This window comes from Phaethon lepturus, unplaced genomic scaffold (genome assembly GCF_000687285.1).
Source record: "Phaethon lepturus isolate BGI_N335 unplaced genomic scaffold, ASM68728v1 scaffold5759, whole genome shotgun sequence".
Taxonomy (NCBI): Eukaryota; Metazoa; Chordata; class Aves; order Phaethontiformes; family Phaethontidae; genus Phaethon; species Phaethon lepturus.
The window spans coordinates 29756-35643 of NW_010564058.1; positions in this window are offsets into that span (position 1 = coordinate 29756).

The window sequence follows — 5888 nt, forward strand, 5'->3', positions numbered from 1 at the left end:
GACGTCGGCTGTGACAAAATAACACCACAGCTCAGGAACAGACCTCCTATTGCCTTTCAAGCAGGGAAGTAACAAACTAACATTTTCATTAGCTAGATTCGTTGAAGTATTTTTAATTTCTCTCTTACTTGCTGCCTTTCCCTTCGGTTGTTTAGTTCACCTTTTCAGCTTGCCTTTTGCAGAAACTCCTGGTGTACCGTCGACTACATTCTTCTCAGCGATCACTTCATCTCTCCTCCTCTTTCCCACACAACCACTTGACACTCACTACACTGCAATTTGTGTCTCTTCCTATCTATTTTCATTCCACTTTCCTTCTTCCAAGGTGTCATATTTTTAACCTTCCATCCGTCTCTAACCCCCTCTGATGAAGACCCCATCGCCTGATTCAGCGCCAAGCCCCGTTTGGCCAGAAGTGAGTCGCCGGCGCCCGGGTCCCGGCAGCCCAGCCTCTCTCCCCACGCGCCGGCAGGCTCTGCCAGAGACGGCAGCGGCGGCTGCAGCCTGGAGCACGACCAAAGCCATCTGCCTGCGCGTCACGAAGGGTGGTGACACAAGGTCCATGGCTGACGCTTCGCCTTTGTTAAACTGCTCTCGTCACCCCGGCTTGCTGGGAAATGCAAGGTTTACAGCGCTTGTTCAGACAACTTTTGTAAATCCCAGGAACGGTGTTTTTCCAAGCTTCTGCACTCAAATTGTTAATATTTCATGAAGAAAAGATGTGTATGTGTGTGGCCAGGAGCAGAGAAGTGACAAAAGGTGGAGGGGGAAGATGTTGCTGTGGCCTAAAAGAAGAAGAGTAGTTTTTTCCAGTTGTATTTCAAAATAGGATGTTGAAGTACGAGTGCTCACTTTTTTTTTGTTTGGCTGGCTGGACTCTTCAACAGCCTTGCCAGAGCCAAGGACTGGAAATGTTTTTGCAGTTTACAAAAAGAGTGAAGAAAGCGTTTGGGAATACTGCCTCTTAAAACCTAAAATAATCTACCACTCTTAAGCTCCTGTAAGAATGCTCTACATTAAGGTTGGGCATGGAAAGTTTACAGCTCTGCCAGCAGGAAAATAAAAAGCAGGTAAACAGCTTAGCACAGCAGCCCTGTAAAAATTCACTGAGTATTCAAATGTTCAGGCAATGATTAATCTTCCTGCTTTTATATTTTAATCAGTCATGTACGTTAAAAACATCAACACACGGCACACATTTTACAACAGTTATAAAATACAACAGAAAACAAAAGTCTACTAAAGCATGTCTGCAACAAATCCGCAAAGATAAGAGATTGTCTTGACAGTTATAAAAATAATAAATACATGTATACACATATAAAAATCTGCCATAATAAGAATGTGGCCCATTTCTACTGGTAGCAAAATGAGAAGTAATCTCAGTCACCTCATCCTCCTGAGAAGAACAATTCTCAATGCTTCAACTATTTCTCAAAGTCAACAGCAGCTACCAAGAGTCTAAAAAAATTGAGAGATGCCTCTGCCTTTACACAGAGTCATCTGAAGCAATGCTCAAAAAATACCTGCACTGAGGAGTCCCACTCCAATTACCGAGCTTTGTACCTGCTCTGTCTCTCAAACCTGCTTCTTACCTAGCACACAACAGAACAGAAAAAGGGTTTTTATTTCAAAAGAGGATAGATTCCCTTAAATAATAAAACACATACGTCTGATTTCAGTACTCAGGAAGCAGTAGAGCTGACTAAGGCTGTGGAGACCCACCTCACAGGGTCTCACTTCTTACACAGCACTTCCGATCCTAAACCTCAGGCCTTTCATTATCTCTGTTACATAAAGCCAAACAGCCTCTTAACAGAAGAGAACCAAAAACCAGAGATAACATGTCTTTCAGAAAGTTTGGAGAAGCACTAGGCAACTACAACACCCTGACTCTTTCCAAAGTGCTCCTTTTCCAATTTGAGAATTCCGCGTTCTTTGAGCAGCTATTTTCACACATAGGAGATAACCACACTTGAGAAAGACTCTCTCCTAATTTCGGTTTTATGAGCTTAAATGTCACAGTTTTCTGCCTTCCTGGACAATGCTTTCAGCAACCAGAATAAAAAAAAAAATAAGTTCTGTTTCCTTCCAAGCCTTCCCAGCAGAAAAAAAGAACATAAAAAAAACCCCAAACCCGTGCTGCATTTTCAGGCAGAGCATCTTCAGCTGTATGACTACTTGCAACTGTTATCAGCAGATTCTTTCCTAATATACATATTCCATCAATTAACTTGTTTCAATGTCACCATTTTTTCCACTTTTAGCTTAGCCTGGAGAAGTGACAAACATTCTCAGATATTTCTTTATGTAATTTATCATCTCAAACATATCACACAGCAAGCAGGTGAAGAACTATGAAATTCAGTTTCATTTTTTAACAGCGTAATCTCCACTGGAAACATGATTGGGAGTTTTCCTGTCCCAAACTCTGACTGCCCATCCACAGAGCAGACACTGAAGTCACACTGCAGTGCCAGTACACAAGCAGTATTTTCACCATGCCTTTCTTTCATGCCAACATAGCTGTTACATTTCAGTGAGCCCAATTTTGTTTTGTAAGGCTTCTTTCAATCATGCCAGACCCCAGCAGACAAAGCCTCAACAGTTCAGAGCTCTAGCCATTCCCTAAAATTCAATGTCAGGTAACTCAACTCAATAGCCATACTGTTTGGTGCAGTCAGCAATTACCAGATCCATTCCAACGTCCTTTCGAGGTTTGAGGATTCTATAATTTATTGTTTCATAAAAGACAATTAGCACATTTAATGTTTTAGAGCAATTAAACAATGCATTCATAGAAAAAATAAATTTTCCAGCAAGGAAACTTTAGATTAGCATCTTAACCTAATGAGAGACACAGAAAGACTGCAAACTGGTGTGCACCTGACCTTGACTTTCAGGAGAAGAGCACGCCTTTTTCAGAACATGATGTTTAACAACCAGGTTGAGAAAGACAGCAATGAGGGACCTGGCTGGACCAAGGAGACCCTAAAGTCTGTATGGAGGAAGGTGACGGGGAAATGAGAGTTCCAATAGCCAGCATCTGAATGAGTCCAAGCAAGTTATGGCTTGCATAACAGATATGGATATTTAACTAAATTTCTTTCTGCCTGATCTTCTGAACTACTTGCATTAGGGATGAGAAAGAAATAGTGTCTGGTTTGCTCATCCCTAAGTCAGTGGACTGGTCAAAACTCAAATATACTGATACACAAAATTGAGCCTCGCCTTCAGGCATTCTAGGTACTTGTCTCCAGGAAATTCATGAGAGTATTTATTACAGTGCTCTCTTGCTTACAGACTCACAGTCACTCAGGTTGGAAGGGACATCAAGAGGTCTGCAGCCCAGCCCCTCAGCCTCTTCTCAAAGGGCAAGCGCTCCAGTCCCTAGACCTCTTTGGTAGCTCTTCACTAAATTCACTCCAGCTCCTCCATGATCTTACCAGCGATGGAAGGGAGGCTGACTCATTCGTCTGTAGTTGCCTCTACTGTACTTTTAGCCTTCCTTGAAAATGCGTGCACGCTGACCCATTCGTCTGTAGTTGCCTCTATTGTACTTTTAGCCTTCCTTGAAAATGCGTGCAAACACTTGCCTTCCTGTGGCTGGGATTTTAAGAACAGGGACACCAAGGATAGATTTGTTCTGCCACACTTCCTCTGCAACTTGTCTTCTGGCAAAGCATGGCTCTCCCTAAGATGAGTACCATTCAGGGTACAGACATGCAACTAAGACGCGACACAGTTCCTAAAATCAATTAAATTAGATCCATTATGTGCACCCCAATAACCAAAAGGGACACTATCAGCTTAGAATCTAGTTAATCTTTTAAGTTAAAGTAGCTTCAAGCTCCTAAAATCTCCTCCAATACATTTTTGTAGGACTTCAGCAACTAAGTGACTTTTCAAAACTGAAGCTCATTACACAAAGCAAACAAATCAAGAAGCTAATGAAAAAGAATCAGTTCTCTTCTAACCTCTACTGCAATACTACCAGTATTATTGATGCAGTTTCAAAAACTCTCCTGACACCAGCCCAAACACCAGACATACAAGTCAGGGCGGGGAAAATGCACGTACCGATATCGCCTATACCACAACTAATGTGTGTGATAACAACTACCTGATACAGGAAAGACCAACTGTTCTGCCCCAGGCTTCTTTCTCACCTCCCTGAAAAGACGACGGTATAAACCAAGATCCCTCCTTGATTACACAGAGTTTAGTTCCTAGCCTCTCTTTTCACTTGCATGTTGTGTATCACAATGTCATAACCTCAAGTTTCTCTCTACTGTATTTATCTAAACTGTCTCTGCCACCCCTCTTTTGCTGTGATCCTAATGAAAATACAATGTGTTGAAGGGCCAGAAACACCTAAGATACCAAGTTCTTTCAGGAATAATCCCCGTTTTCGGATCTACTTCTACTACTCATCCATTAAAAAAAAAAAAAAAATCACAGATTACTTGAATGTTCCACTAGTAAAACCAAAGTAGTATATAAGGGCACATTAAATGCACCTGGCACCAAAATTAATATACAGAAACAAACAGAAAAATGCATTCAGATAAGAAGCTAGTCTCTTATCTCTTCTTAGATGCCAGAGGGGAATAAAACCAAAATAACCCCCAAAACGTGTGGCAGAACCAGCCCAACAAGAGCGCTCACTCTGGTCTGCTGGAAGTATCAGATGGCGAACGAAGGATGGACTTTGCTTTCCTCTGGTCCTACAGAGCCTCTCCATAACCATTCTTCCTCCTAATTGTTTCCCAAGGTGTCCTCGCTATTTTGACACTACTGCTGTATCTGCTCTTGCGAGTAACTTTAAATCCTACACAGCAGCATCGACAACATGGACATGACTATCGTCACATTGCATGTGGCAATCAGGCTACACACACCTACTGACCAAAAGGCTTCAGTAATTTTTTTTAGCTGTTAAGAGCAGAAATCTGCACAGAAGGAAGAGGGGACAAGCAATCTGCCTATAGATTGGAACTGTAGCACTGGTAACATCAGCTTCTCACACACACGACCATCGTAACGACTAAGTATTTCGGTGTTCTTGGAGCACATTAACAGAAGAGGGATCTCCTCACCCTGTCACAAACACACAGATCTTTTCTGTTGCCCTATTTCAACAGCTGACAAAACATTTAAGTTCAGGATGACCCTTTAAAGAGGATTCATCTGAGAATCCTGTAATTAATAGTGGGCACTTGCTTAAGGCAGCATGAAGTGCACAGTCTGTACCAAAACACCATTTGCATACGAATGTCTTCAGTTAGCTCACACAACTGACAGGTCCACTGCTTCACATTAAGGCTGTGCCACCCTCACTGCACATCCGGGGAAAAAAAATCAGCAGGTAACATACAAAGACCCGAATTATCTTGACAAACAAACTTTAACTGTGATGTCCTCTGGCCATAGACTTCTTATTAAATACATAGGTCAGCACAAGGTGTTTCAGATTTTAAATTGTTCAGTCCTCCATCCTCCTGACACAGCATCGGTGGCTGAGAACTTCAAGCTCAATATTGCCTTCTAGCTCAGGCTGCTTCAAACACTCCTCTCTGCTACACAAGTTCTCCTCTAAAAGTTCCCACCTTTATGCACCTTCTGTAACAGAAGCATAGAACAGGCCCATTCTGCAAAGACTAAAATAGCAACGATTAAGAGGTACTTAAAGTTAATATTATGAAACAAACAAAAAAGTGTTACACAAGATTATTAAGAAAGAGGACAGTTTTGTGTCTCCTTTACGACATACAATAGCTGCAAAAAGAGTGTTTCCATTCTCTTTGTTTTAATGACACTTTTTCCTCCCTATTTCTGATACCAAATTATAAGTAAAGGGTCGTTTGCTTGGCAACTCAAATTCAGCT